The 15,006-nt window shown below is 42.7% G+C and overlaps 1 long non-coding RNA gene across 14 annotated transcripts in view; it reads left to right on the top strand.

Annotated features, from left to right (window-relative positions):
- Nucleotides 1-15,006, top strand: part of LOC147365893 (uncharacterized) — a 185,538-nt gene that overhangs the window by 64,759 nt on the left and 105,773 nt on the right. For 8 of the 14 annotated variants that reach the window (XR_015132989.1, XR_015132990.1, XR_015132997.1 and 5 more), the window contains exon 2: nucleotides 9,492-9,698. This is a non-coding gene — a long non-coding RNA (uncharacterized LOC147365893). Of the gene's footprint in view, nucleotides 1-9,491; nucleotides 9,699-13,178; nucleotides 14,701-15,006 lie in introns of those variants that run through there. The other 6 variants (XR_015132999.1, XR_015133001.1, XR_015132993.1 and 3 more) reach the window with 3 other exon arrangements.

A 15,006-nucleotide genomic window follows, 5' to 3' on the forward strand; every position in this document is an offset into this window, starting at 1 on the left:
TGTAATTGCATTTTCTCATTATGAATATTACATAAACTCATATAGAAAATTAAAAAGAAAACATATTTTGATGTATTTTCCTCCAATAATTTTTTTTCTTTTACAACCATGCTCATTTTAAATAAAATTTTCAAGTGGTGAAGGGTAAATTTTTGGGAACTGGCCTGATTGCACTCTAAAATGACTTAAGATTTGGAGAGATTTCTCCAAACAAGAAAGTTAGGCAGTATAATTAAATGGGTGCAATAACTGGGTCAAACCAGGGTAATAAAATCCTCCACACAGTGAAAATAAAGCCTAAAGTGATACTCAACAAATAGAACATAAACAGAGGCTGCTATGGCTGGTACTAGAGGTGAAGGAAGAACTAGAAGCCCCACTGGCTGTTTATGTATATTCCAGCTAAGAATCACCCTCACTCATCTGTTGGAATCACCCAGATACCCAGGTGGCAGAGGGAAACATTAGGAGAACAAACATACAGTGGAGGAGTTAATCATTCATTTGTATCAAATTAATATATGGAAGTGAATTAAAATAAGTCTCTGAGACTGATTGCATCTATCTTTGTGTCAGCATGGGAATCAGAGAGCCAGGAATCTAAGCTGTTCCTCAAATCAAGTTACTGGTCACAGGAGACAGGCCATGTTACAAATGTGGTCAGTTAATGTTGAGAAAAACCCAGGTACCTGTAAGATAGCAAATCTTCTGAAAAAGAAAAGGAAAATTCTGTTTTGGTGGCCACCATTTTCAGAGCACCCTCTCCCCTGTCCCCAGCCCCCTGCCAACTTCCATGGACTTTATTAGGTTTGTTGAAGAGGCAAAAATTTTCCTTTACCCTCTTAGTGACTCTGGCTGGGTCTGAAAATTAAGTTGGGCTTCCCAGGTGGCTCTAGTGGTAAAGAAGCTGCTTGCCAATGCAGGAGACATAAGAGACATGGGTTTGATTCCTGTGTCAGGAAGATCCCCTGGGGGAGGGCATGGCAACCCACTCCAGTATTCTTACCTGGAGAATACCATGAACAGATGAGCCTGGCAGGCTATAGCCAATGGTGTCGCAAAGAGTCGGACACAGCTGAGGTGACTTAGCATTTAGCAAAACATTAATAGGAGAAAAGCATCCAAATTTTGTCTTTATGTATGTGTGGGAGCCTTCACAGGGAAATGAAAACCACCAAGGCAGTGAAGCCTAAGTGTTTTATGTACTAGGTTGAGCAGAGAGTAGTAATTATGAGAAAGTAACTATACGAGGAGACTAAAGGAAGATAAGGGTTATTTTAACAAGGTTTCTTTGTTCCAATACTTCTTCGCCTGTACTTGCCATCTCTGAAGAAAAGAATGTTCTCTTCCTCCAGGTTCAGGCAGGATATGTTCCATACAGGAGTTCTGTCTCCTGTCCTCAAGAAGGAAACAGTAAATCAGGGAGTCTTTCTTACACCTGTTGCTTTTCAAGTGCCTTTAGCTCAAAAATAATCAAAATGTCAAATTGGCATATTTGGGGGCAGCATGTTCTGAACCCATTCCTTCAGCCCTGTGTTGCCCTTAGTCTCACTCTGGGGAACCCAGGTGGGCTCTAGAGGGATACACAAGGTGATGGTAATCATCTGCAGGAGGGCGGGGGTATGTGAGGCAGTCAAATGGCCGTAAGAGTAAGGATCACTCAGGGAATTCCTTGGTGGGGCAGTGGTTAGGACTCCGTGCTTCACTGCTGAAAGTGAAAGTCGCTCAGTCATGTCCGACTCTTTGCGACCCCGTGGACTATACAGTCCATGGAATTCTCCAGGCCAGAATACTGGAGTGGGTAGCCTTTCCCTTCTCCAGGGGATCTTCCCAACCCAGGTATCGAACTCGTGTCTCCCACATTCGTGGATTCTTTACCAACTGAGATATCAGGGAAGTGGGCATAGCCAAAAAAAAAAAGAGTAAGAATTACTCAAATTTCTGCCCATTGTGCCTCTCCTGATTCATTTACCTGGCCTTCAGGGGAGTCTGAGCCTGGCAGCAGTTCCCTTGGTTCCACTAACTCTGGCCTGTGTTGACGGGTACGGCTGTAGCCTTGCTATAAGTGGCCATTAGAGTTAGGGTTAGGGTATATAAGCCCTCACCCCTCTGCTGCCCTATGACTTTTTCATTTCCCTTGTAAGGGAGTACAGATTTTATTCATCTCATAACTTTAAGAAAATAACCAAGCTGAAACCATTTACCTCAGATTGGGACTTGAACCTATGTGCTGGGACTTGAACCCAGTCAAAACCCAGTTTGGGACTTGAACCTACGTGGCTTGGACTTGAACCCAGCCAAAACCCACGGTACCTGGTTTCAGGGCCTAATAAAGCTCAGATTCTTGATGTCTCAACACAGAAAGAATTCAGTGGGAGACAAAGTGATAGGTAAGAAGTGGATTTATTCAGATACAGAGAGAATCACACTCCACAGACAGAATGTGGGCCATCGGACAGGGAGAGTGTGTCTGTGAAATGTGGCGAGGTCAGTTTTTATAGGCTGGGTAATTTCATATAGTAGAAACTGAAGAAGAACTAAAGAGACTCTTGATGAAAGTGAAAGAGGAGAGTGAAAAAGTTGACTTAAAGCTCAACGTTCAGAAAACTAAGATCATGGCATCTGGTCCCGTCACTTCACGGCAAATAGATGGGAAAACAGTGGAAACAGTATCAGACTTTATTTTTTTGGGCTCCAAAATCACTGCAGATGGTGATTGTAGCCATAAAATTAAAAGATGCTTGCTCTTTGGAAGAAAAGTTATGACCAACCTAGACAGCATATTAAAAAGCAGAGACATTACTTTGTCAACAAAGGTCTGTCTAGTCAAAGCAATGGTTTTTCCAGTGGTCATGTATGGATGTGAGAGTTGGACTGTGAAGAAAGCTGAGCACTGAAGAATTGATGCTTTTGAACTGTGGTGTTGGAGAAGACTCTTGAGAATCCCTTGGACTGCAGGGAGATCCAACCAGTCCATCCTAAAGGAAATCAGTCCTAAATATTCATTGGAAGGACTGATGCTGAAGCTGAAACTGCAATACTTTGGCCACCTCATGCAAAGAACTGACTCATTTGAAAAGACCTTGATGCTGGGAAGGATTGAAGGCAGGAGGAGAAGGGGACAATAGAGGATGAGAAGGTTGGATGGCATCCCCAACTCAATGGACATGAGTTTGAGTAAAATTCTAGGAGTTGGTGATGGACAGGGAGGCCTGGCGTGCTGCAGTCCATAGGGTCACAAAGAGTCAGATACTGAGCGACTGAACTGAAATTTCATATGTTAATGAGTGGGAGGATTATTTCAAGTATTTTTGGGAAGGGGTAGAAACTTCCAGGATTTGGGCCACTGCCCACTCCTTGGTCTTTTGACAGTGCCTTGAAACTGCCATGGCACCCCAGGGTGTGTCATTTCACTTGCTGATTGAAGAGCAAGGTCTAGTCTTGTCTGCGTGTCTTGGTCCCATTTGACTCTAATTGGCTTATGTTGTGTCCTTGGGCTATGTCATTCTTTCAAAAGTTGTGTCCTGCCCCTTTCCCTCCTGTTACAAAACCACAACAAAACAAAAACCACCCTAACTCCTATTGATACCATGGCAAAATATTCATAGGAGCCAAGTTTCCTCCAGACAAACAAGGACATTCTCTTACAAACCATATGACAACCATCAAAATCAGGAACTTAACAGAGATAGATCATATCCAAAGGAAAATATTCTTTTACTATTTTATATTTGAATGGTGGTGGGAGGGTGGTCTGTGAATGAACTCACAATAGACAGATTAACAGGATAAGTCTGTTTATGCATGTGGGAGCTTTCAGCTTTAAGAGGCAACTTAAACAGCTGGAGGTAAGGGTTTACATATCAACTTAGTGAAGGGGGTGGTAGTGGTGATTGGGGCTTCAAAGGATGGAAGGTTGGGATAAAGCTTGTTTACACTATCTTTTGGAACGTCCTGGTGCCCAAGGTCAGGTCTCTGACTGGAAGTCTCCTTGGAGAGGGGCTGACTCTCATAAAGCCATGTGTTAGATAAGGGAAGTTCAGATAAGAGTTCTTTCCAGTTGGTTGTAGGGTAAATGTTCCCACCTTGAAGTAATCTTTGTGTCATTCAGGTGGGCTTTAAGTCCCATGAATAATACCATCTAATCCAGAGTCACCATTCAGATTTCACAGGCTGCCCTAACAGTGTCCTTCAGAGCAAAAGATTTCAATTCAGGAGCATCCACTGCATTTAGTTGTCATATCTCTTTGACTTTCTTCAATCTAATCATTGTTTCTGAAGAATGGTTTTAAAGATTTCAGACCATATATTATGGCAAAGGGGCTTCCCTGGTGGCTCAGATGGTAAACAATCTGCCTGCAATGCAGGAGGCCCAGGTTTGATCTCTGGGTTGGGAAGATCCCCTGGAGAAGGAAATGGCAACCCACTCCAGTATTCTTCCCTGGGAAAATCCCATGGACAGAGGACCCTGGCTGGCTACAGTCCATGGGGTCGCAAGAGTCAGACACGGCAGCGACTAAGCCACCATATTATGGCAAAATTTAATTAGCATATTTTAATTCATCTATTTACTCCTCTGTCTGGAGAAGGAAATGGCAACCCACTCCAGTACTCTTACCTGGAAAATTTCATGGATGGAGGAGCCTGGTAGGCTATAGTCCATGGGGTCTCAAAGAGTTGGACATGACTGAGCGACTTCACTTTCTTTCTTTCTGTAGTTCCTTTTGGAGAAGGAAATGGCAACCCACTCTAGTGTTCTTGCCTGGAGAAGCCCATGGACAGTGAAGCCTGGTGGACTGCAGTCTGTAAGGTTGCAAAGAGTCGGACACGACTGAGCAACTAACACACACACACCCTCATCTGTAAGGGAAGGAAAAAAATTCTTGTCCCTCTGTCCTTCAAAATTTTTGGTTGGGCCCTTGTAACAAAATGCAGATTAACTAGAGAAAAACAGAAGTTTATTAATGTGTATGTCTCCTAGAAGGGAGAAACTCAAAGAAAGAGAAACTGAAGGAGGTGGCTTAGAACTCTGGTTTACATACTACCTTCAACAAAGAAGAACACATTTATAGAGAAATAACTGGAAAAAGAAAGTGGTTTTAGGTTTCCAAGGGTGGCAAACAGTGGGAAGGTAAATATATGATAGAAAACTTAATGAAGTAAGTTGTTTGCAGATTCCTCTTATGCCATCTGATAAGGGTCTGTCTTCAGAGATGGAGAATCTATATCCTGCCTTCATGCAGAACAGGAGAAGGTTTCAGAGACCTTTTCCTGCATTTGCTGCTTCTTAAATGCCTTCATTTTAAATAGTTCGGCTAGAATTCCAGGTGAGCTACTTAAAGTCCTAAATGATGATGTTGTTAAAGTGTTGTGCTCAATATGTCAGCAAATTTGGAAAGCTCAGCAGTGGCCAAAGGACTGGAAAAGGTCAGTTTTCATTCCAATCCCAAAGAAGGGCAGTGTCAAAGAATGTTCAAACTATCAGACAATTGTGCTCATTTTGCATACTAGCAAGGTTATGCTCAAAATCCTTCAAGCTAGGCTTCAACAGTATGTGAACTGAAAACTTCCAGATGTACAAGCTGGGTTTAGAAAAGGCAGAGGAGCCAGAGATCAAATTGCCAACATTCATTGGATCATAGAAAAAGCAAGAGAACTCCAGAAAAGAATCTGCTTCATTGACTACACTAAAGCCTTTGACAGTGTGGATCACAACAAACTGGAAAATTTTTAAGAAGATGAGAATAGCAGACCACCTTACCTGCCTCCTGAGAAACCTGTATGCAGGTCAAGAAGCAACAGTTAGAACCAGACATGGAACAACAGACTGGTTCAAAATTAGAAAAGGAGTACATCAAGACTGTATATTGTTATCCTGGTTATTTAACTTCTATGCAGAATACATCGTGCAAAATACCAGGCTGCTTGAAGCACAAGCTGAAATCAAGATTGCCTGGAGAAATATCAATAACCTCAGATATGCAGATGATACCCGTCTAATGGCAGAAAGTGAAGAAGAACCAAAGAACCTCCTGATGAAGGTGAAAGAGGAGAGTAAAAAAGCTGGTTTAAAACTCAACATTCAAAAAATGAAGATCATGGGATCTGGTCCCATCACTTCATGGCAAATAGAAGGTGAGAAAGTGGAAACAGTGGCAGATTTTATTTTATTGAGCTCCAAAATCACTGTGGATGGTGGCTGCAACCATAAGATTAAAAGACACTTGCTCCTTGGAAAGAAAGTTATGACAAACTTAGATAGCATATTAAAAAGCATAGATGTCACTTTTCTAACAAAGGTCCATATAGTCAAAGCTATGGCTTTTCTAGTAGTCATGTATGGATGTAAGTATTGGACCATAAAGAAGACTGAGCACTGAAGAACTGGTACCTTCAAATTGTGGTGTTGGAGAAGACTTTTGAGAGTCCTTTGGATAGCAAGCTCCAAAATCACTGCAGATAGTGACTGCAGCCATGAAATTAAAAGACGCTTACTCCTTGGAAGGAAAGTTATGACCAACCTAGATAGCATATTAAAAAGCAGAGACATTACTTTGCCAACAAAGGTCCATCTAGTCAAGGCTATGGTTTTTCCTGTGGTCATGTATGGATGTGAGAGTTGGACTGTGAAGAAAACTGAGTGCCGAAGACTTGATGCTTTTGAACTGTGGTGTTGGAGAAGACTCTTGAGAGTCCCTTGGACTGCAAGCAGATCAAACCAGTCCATTCTAAAGGAAATCAGCCCTGGGATTTCTTTGGAAGGACTGATGCTAAAGCTGAAACTCCAGTACTTTGGCCACCTCATGCGAAGAGTTGACTCATTGGAAAAGACTCTGATGCGGGGAGGGATTGGGGGCAGTAGGAGAAGGGGATGACAGAGGATGAGATGGCTGGATGGCATCACTGACTCAATGGACGTGAGTCTGAGTGAACTCTGGGAGTTGGTGTTGGACAGGGAGGCCTGGTGTGCTGCGATTCATGGGGTTGCAAAGAGTCGGACACAACTGAGCAACTGAACTGAAGTGAACTGGATAGCAAGGTGATCAAACAGTGAATCCTAAAGGAGATCAACCCTGAATATTCATTGGAAGGACTGATGCTGAAGCTGAAGCTCCAATACTTTGGCCAGCTGATGTGAAGAGCTGACTCACTGGAAAGGACCTGGATCTTGGGAAAGATTGAAGGCAAAAGGAGAAGGGGACAACAGAGCAGATGGTTGGATGGCATCACCAACTCAATGGACATGAGTGTGAGCAAACTCCAGGAGACAGTGAAGAACAGAGAGACCTGATGTGCTGCAGTTCATGGGGTTGCAAAGAGTCGGACATAACTGAGCAACTAACTGATCAAACAACAACAAATATCTTCAGCTCAAAATAATTTTGATGTCAAAGAGACATATAAAAAAAAGGCATATTTTGGGGTGACATATTCTGGCTTCCTTTGATCTGTAAATTCATTGACTGGGGACGAGTAATTGATCATCTGTTCTGGACTGAGGCTTGTCAGGCCTTGGGATCTGTGGGTGCACTAGATAGATGTGGACCTGCCCTGGGGAGAGGCTCAGCAGTAAAGAATCTGCCTGCCATGCAGGAGATGCAGAGTTAGATCTCTGGATTGGGAAGATCCCCTGGAGGAGGGTATGGCAACCCACTCCAGTACTCTTGCCTGGAGAATCCCATGGACTGAGGAGCCTGGTGGGCTACAGTCCATGGGGTTGCAAAGAGTCAGACACCATTGAAGTCACTGAGCAGGCATGCAAACTATCCTAACCACCTCCTTGAGTCACATTTTCTGTGAACTCCCACACACATATACATGTATAAAAATCTGTCTTTTCTCACTAGTCTGTCTTTTGTTAGCTTAATTTGCAGGTGCTTAGAGAACACCTGCCAATGCAGGAGATTCAAGAAATTTCCTTGAAGAAATTCCCTTGAAGAAATTCAAGAGATTCAAAGATTCCCTGGGTCAGGAGGATCTCCTGGAGTAGGAAATAGCAACCCACTCCAGTATTCTGGCCTGGGAAATCACATGGACAGAGGAGCCTAGTGGGCTATAGTCCATGGGGTCACAAAGTCCAGACATGACTGAGCAACTGAGTGTGCACACACGCACACACACACACACCACTTAAGAGAGTATAGAAAATGTTTTTTTCCCCTTGACACACTTAGATATTATTAACAATGGTCACATTAAGGAGCAAAATGTTTAAAACATTGATCACCAGAAAATTAAAACAGTTGCTTTATGTATAGTAGCATCTCTTCCATTGTAAATGCTATTTTTATTCCTTTAATTCCTTATCCACCATTCTCTTCAAACTTTCTCAACTTTTCTGGTACTCTTTGTATATTGTTGTTGTTTAGTTGCTAAGTCATATGTGACTCTTTTGTGACCCCATGGACTGTAGCCTGCCAGGCTCCTCTGTCCATGGGATTTCTCAGGCAAGAATATTGGAGTGGGTTGCCATTTCCTTCTCCAGAGGATCTTCCTGATCCAGAGACTGAACCCATGTTTTCCGCATTGCAGGTGGATTCTTTACCGCTGAGCCACTGGGGACGCACTCATTACACAGCTCTGGGCAAAACACAGTGGGGAAAGCACTGGTAAACGCATTCAGGACCAGCGGCAGTGACAGGGCATGACTCATTCTGAGCATGATGCTCTGAGGTCACTGGAAGCATCAGCAGTGTCCAAAGACTACCTCCGCTTTGTGGGTGCTTGCTGTGCTTTTCAAAATGTCTACAATCATTCCTGCTGTTCTACTGCTTGACTTTGGATGGTAACTGGAAAACATTCCACCACATTGTTTTGCTAAAATATATTACATTTTTTGAGATGTTAATATAAAATTTTATACCATCTTAAAACAGACAAATTCTGTATTGAGAGATACATACATTCTATGAAGTTTGTATATTAAAAAACAAAAAGTGTTTTGGAGAGTTATTTGTCAGGCTGTACTTGCATATATAAAACACTTAAGACAGTGCTTGGCACAAAGAAAATATTAGCTTATTATTTTACCTTTAATGACATAATGTTCTCGGGGCGGGGGGGGGGAGGGGCGGGAAACAGGCAAGAAGACACAAGATGGCTAAGATCACTGCAGACTGTGATGGGTTTTCTGAAGAGATTGAAAGCCATAATAGACAGTACTGGGGGAGGGACCTTCTTCATGTAGGTGGTCAGGGTGGCCTCCCTGGTGAGGTGATGTCTAAAAATCAAAAGCTTTCCAGGCAGAGACAACAGCAAATCCCAAGGCAAAGGTGAGGCGGAGCTGTTGGAAGGACATGATTAGAGAGTGGGGAGAGGGGAGACCTCTGTGAGATGAGGCCAGAGATATCAGGGTGAGGACCCAGGTCGTGGAGAATCTTGGAGGCCACAGAGAAGAGTTTAGATTCTATTGTAAGCACAATAAAAAATCATTTTAAAGATTTAGGTGGAGGGATGAAATGATCTGGTTTGTGGTTTGTTTGTTTGTTTAGATCACTTTTGCTGAGGAGATTGGGCTAATGGAGATTTCAGGTGGAAGCTGGCAGACCAGTTATGAGGCTTCTCCATTGATTCAGGTTAGAGATGAAGCAACACTAAAGATGGACTGAAGTCGGGGTGAAGAATGATTGGACTTGGCGTTGGGTGCAGAAAACGGATGACACAGGGATGGCACTTGGACTCCTGGCTCTGATAACCAGGTGGGTGCTGAAATTCTCAACTGAATTGCTCAAATTCTGAACATTTGCAGAGTTATCTCTGAAGTCTGGGCACATACACACATACCCATGAATGTAGAATTATGTTTGCCGTGTCTTTGGGGAGGTATCATTATTTATAAATGTCAATGTTGCTGCAAAAGGACTAGATGGTGTAGAGGCTCCATACCACGTGGCACAGGAGAATACTGAATTACAGTGATTTGCTTCAGCCCCTTTTCATAGTACCTGGTAACATTTGCTTTGGCCCTACCTTATAATAGCATCTGCTGTGATGCAAGGCTTTTTGTTTGCTTCGCCTTTTTGACTGGAAGCATGAAACGTGTGGCTGTTTTGGTTGTATAAGCTAAACATCAGAAAGGTCTGCCATCATTCCTCAGCAGGCCACAGCTACAGTGTGTCTGTTCCCTTTTTCCTTGCTTTTTAATAGAGTAATGGTGGTTAGGAGCAAATGACCATTCTGAAGAGATTAAGTGTAAGATGCTTTGGGATGAACAACCCAAGAAGAGTTGTAGATCACTACAGAAGGCTGCACAATATGCCACCTCCAAATACACCACTCTGGAATAAGGGCTATTTTGAGTGAAAGACAATTGAGAGAAGACTGATAGAAGAAAAACTGTCTGTCCCCCTTCTATTTACCTAAAAGCAGGACATTTGTAAAGTGTTCTCACTTCCCTCCACTACTGGAGATAACTCTAGACCCTATTAGCCCAGCGATGGCACCACAGGAATCTACACAATAAACTGGACTGACCCTTATCTTTCATTACTGCTGCTGCTACTGCTAAGTCGCTTTAGTCGTGTCCGACTCTGCAACCCCACCAGGCTCCCCTGTCCCTGGGATTCTCCAGGCGAGAACCACTGGAGTGGGTTGCCATTTCCTCCTCCAATGCATGAAAGTGAAAAGTGAAAGGGAAGTTGCTCAGTCGTGTCTGACTCTTAGCGACCCCATGGACTGCAGCTCTCCAGGCTCCTCCGTCCATGGGATTTTCCAGGCAAGAGTACTGGAGTGGGGTGCCATCGCCCTCTCCGTATCTTTCAGTAGTTTCCCCATATGTGTGCCTTCTTACAATCTGCTGCCCTAGAAACTCAAAGTCCTTTTCCTTTGTCTTGTCACAACTCTAAACATGTTCTGTTCTTTTGCTGACATTATAGAAGCCCAAGTTCTAACCACCTCTTTGAGTTCCTCATCCTCGGGTGCTCTCCCATTTGTATGCACAAGCATTAATAAACTTCTGTGCTTTTTTCCTCTCAGTCTGTCTTTTGTCAGTCTGAGTTGCAGTGCCCCCACCCAGAGATCTGAGTAGAGTAGAGGGGAAAAGATTTTTTTTCCTTTCCTACATGACAAAGAACAGAAAGTATACACTGAGAACCCCAGAAACAGGGTGGCTTTGGTGTAGAGAGGCCCAGGGGCTGGCTGCCTCATTTATTAGTTATGTTAGCTTATGCAGACTACAGGCATCACTGAGCTCTGGTTCCCCCATCTGTGAAATGTTTTGGAGGGAGATGGGAGAGTGAATAATAATTGAATAAGATAGAATATAGTGATAGAATATTCTGGATTGTTATGGAAACCCAGTCTTTGAAACTCAGTGGCTTAGCACAACCAAAGTGGATTCAGACGTAGGTCAGTGAACTTTCTCCTCCTTCTGAAAACCATGAAGTCTGTATTTTCATCGTCTTGTGATATAGCCTGAGCATGTAGCCTTCAAGATTATTGAAGAAAGGGAAGAGAGGATGCAGGACTTCATGATATATTTTAATATTCAGACCTGGAAGTGGTTTATGTCACTTCCACCCATCCCCCACTGACCAGCATTGAGCCACATGGCCCCAAAGAACAGCAAGGTAAGCTGAAAAACAGTTTCCCAATGCCCAGTAAGAGAAAAATAAAATTTGGTGAAATAATGACATTCTCTCTATAACATGTAGGGAAAATATGTGTTATAAAATTATCTCCAGCTCTTCTCTAGTAATAATAATTTGAAATTACTAAAACAGGAAAAGAAGTTAATGAGCAAAGGGTATAAATGAGCCGCAAGATGGATCACCCATCTCTGAATAATGGGGAGGTAATTGCCTTTCTAAAACAGCACAGAAAAGAGGGCTGAGGAGTAAGAGGGGGAGTGGAAGGTGGAGGGTTGAAGACTCAGAATTGGAAAGAGATGAAATGTCTTAGTTAATAAAGTTCACAATTGAGGTGAAAGTATGCCTGGAAAAAAAAGTTTTATGTCTAAATTGAAAGCAAACAACATTTTTCAGAGAGGCAACAATTGTGTTGCCGGCAGAAAGGTAAAGTTTACAATGTTCATCTGAGAGTAAGAAGTTCCAAAATGAAGATCTTTTCTGCAAATAAAAAGAAAGAGCTATCTCTGGAAAGTATTTCCAAGTTAAATGTTAAGGATGAAAGACACCAATAAATGATTTGCGGGATGACTTATGCATGTTAGGAAGATTAAACCATGCTTCATCTTCTGATGTGGGAAGACATGGGACAAGTGCTCTGGGGGTCAAGGCTGTGCTGTGAGATGTGTACCTTTCTAAGAATGTCTTGTCTGCTTTGAGAAGGAGAAATCAGAGTTTTCATGTTGGGGGGAAAAATTCTATTTCTTAGTTCTCAGCAAAGGCCCCTATAACAGAAGACAGACTAATAAGAGAGAAAGAAATAGAAGTTTATTAACATGTCTGCTTCATGGATGCATGGGACAAACACCCAGGGAAAAATGAGAAACCCTGTGTGGTGACTTAGAACTCCAGCTTAAACACCATCACCGACTCAATGGACAGACGTTTGAGCGAACGCAGGGAGGTGGTGAAGGACGGGGAAGCCTGGCGTACTCCTGTCCATGGGATTGCAAACAGCTGGACGTGACTTAGCGACTGGACAACAACAGTGGGGAGACTGGTTATGAGGAAGTTACCAGGGAAACAGGGTAAACAGGGTAAGGCTTGTTGTACAATTTTAAGTGGTGCCTTCTCCAGTGACAAGAGTCTCTTGCGATTTCGTGAACCTTCTCTTCCTGGTACGCTTCCCTGATGGCTCAGCTGTTAAAGAATCTGCCTGCAATGTGGGAGACCTGGGTTCAATCCCTGGTTTGGAAAGGTTCCCTGGAAAAGGGAACAACTACCCACTCCAGTATTCTGGCCTGGAGAATTCTATGGACTGTATAGTCCATGGGGTTGCAAAGAGTCGGACACAACTGAGTGAATTTCACTCACTCTCTTCCTGGTACAGAGAGGGAGAGACACCCTTACCCAGGGAAATTTTCTTTCTAAATATAAATTTCCCTTATGTAAGAGGAACTTCTACTCTGTTTTCTGAGCTTCTCCTGTGTTTGCTGTTTCTCAAAATAATCAGCTCAAAATAATCCTTACACTGAAGAGGCATATTTTGGGATGCCACATTTGGCCATCCTTCCCTAATAAACTCCCCTTCGCCCTCTGCTCACCCTACTTCAGCCACACTGGACATTCAAAGATTCCAGCTTTGCTCCAGCCTCCCAGCGTCCACCCCAGCTTCTCTCGGCCTAGAAGACTTCCCCCTGGGATGTGGAGTCCACTCCGTGACACTGCCCCACCCCCAACTCCTCAGTGACACCTACCCTGTCCACTCTATTCAGTATCCTCAGACATACCGCATAGTTACTCTTTACAGTGTTTACTGCTTGTCTATCCCACTGGAATATAAGCTCCCCAAGGGTAGAGGTTCTTTATGATTATTTCACTGATGTATCCTAAGCATCCAATAGATGCACGAAAATATTTGTTAAATTGAATCGTTCACAGGTTACCAACTAGCTCCTAATGGGTTAAGTGGCATAGAGGTTTGTTTTCCCTTAAAACAACTGCTGTGAAACAGAGAGTGCTTGTGCTGCCCTGAATGATGGGGGAAGAGAGGGGGTGGAGAGGGTACAGCAGGGAAACCAAAATTAGGGGGAAAAATCCGTGTGAACACTTAAAGAGTCTTTTTGTGTTGCTGATTTTATATTTCAGGCTATATGACCAATGGCAATAGCATTATTTAAGCTATAATTTTTAGTTTTTAGAGTAATTTCTTTGGAATGTTTTTCTTTCCTTCTAAAACAAGCGAACTCTGTGAAGCACATAAGCTTCAGTTTCAGCTTAAGAGAGAAACCTTTAGGTGGAGATAAAATAGAAACCGGCACCTCTATTCACTCTTTCAGTACCTGGTCTGTTTGAAGAGCGGACGTGTTTGGACAGTAATGCTTAATGAGATCATTTCTGTTACTGTTTGTGAAGGGCTTAGCTTTGCCTCCATCTCCTTTGGGGCTTAAGAACTTGGACATTTCAGAATACTTTCTTAACATTAAATACAGAGTTTCAGTTGCTTTGATGCAATACTAGGGGACACAAAAAAGCCTGTTGAAAACGATCTCAGAACTGAAACTGAACAGCTACAGAATCCTTGTGAAAATACAAATATCAGAAGAAGAGAGTCAACATTTTAGGCATAAATTAGATTTTATACAAAATTACATTTTGAGCTTGTGGGATCTGTGGTTGTTTTGAAATATTATCTCTGTTCTAGAAACTGTAGGCCTTCCTTTGAATGATTGCCCAAAATCTCACCTTTGCTGCAGTGATTAGCCAGTCCCGGTATTTAGGGTTGAATTTACATGTGTTTAGCAGTCCCTTAAATTCTTCACCCTGAAAAAGAACCCCTTTATCCTCTAAGCACAGGTGTGGTGGATGCTTTTGCATCATTCAGTTACATTCCAGATTTGGGGGAAGTTAGCTAAGAGATGTGTCTGCATATTATGCTCTGGCCATCTGTCTGTACTATTTACCATGCTCTACACTGGGCCTTATATCAAAATTAATTGCACCACCAGGTCCCAGCCATTAATTTTAGTATATACAAACTATGTAAGAGCAGTGAGACATTTATTTATATTTTTTGCTTCAACCTGTAATTCTTGACCCCATAACATTGGGGGATCAACCCCCTGCTGCGACTTTATTAAACTATCAACTGTAACAAATAGCTCTTCTGCGTAATTACTTTGTCACAACAATCAGAATTTTAGGAAGCACATTGATAAAAGTAAGAATTAGACTCTTCATCTTATGCTAAGCCTGATTATTTCGCCCTAGAATTTTGGGTAGAATTGATCCCTTCTTCAACGATGCTAGTGGTGGTCATGAATATATTCTACTACCTTGGAGAGAATAAGCTGAAGGGTTTTTCCATGAGGTGAGTGATATGGGGTTGGCCATCTGTGATGGGGGAGTCACCTTGCATTCTGAATTTAATCCAAACTGCCCC

Source organism: Bos grunniens, chromosome 9 (assembly GCF_055505025.1).
Source record: "Bos grunniens cultivar Pamir isolate PY7600 chromosome 9, Bosgru_T2T1.0, whole genome shotgun sequence".
In the NCBI taxonomy this organism is placed as follows: Eukaryota; Metazoa; Chordata; class Mammalia; order Artiodactyla; family Bovidae; genus Bos; species Bos grunniens.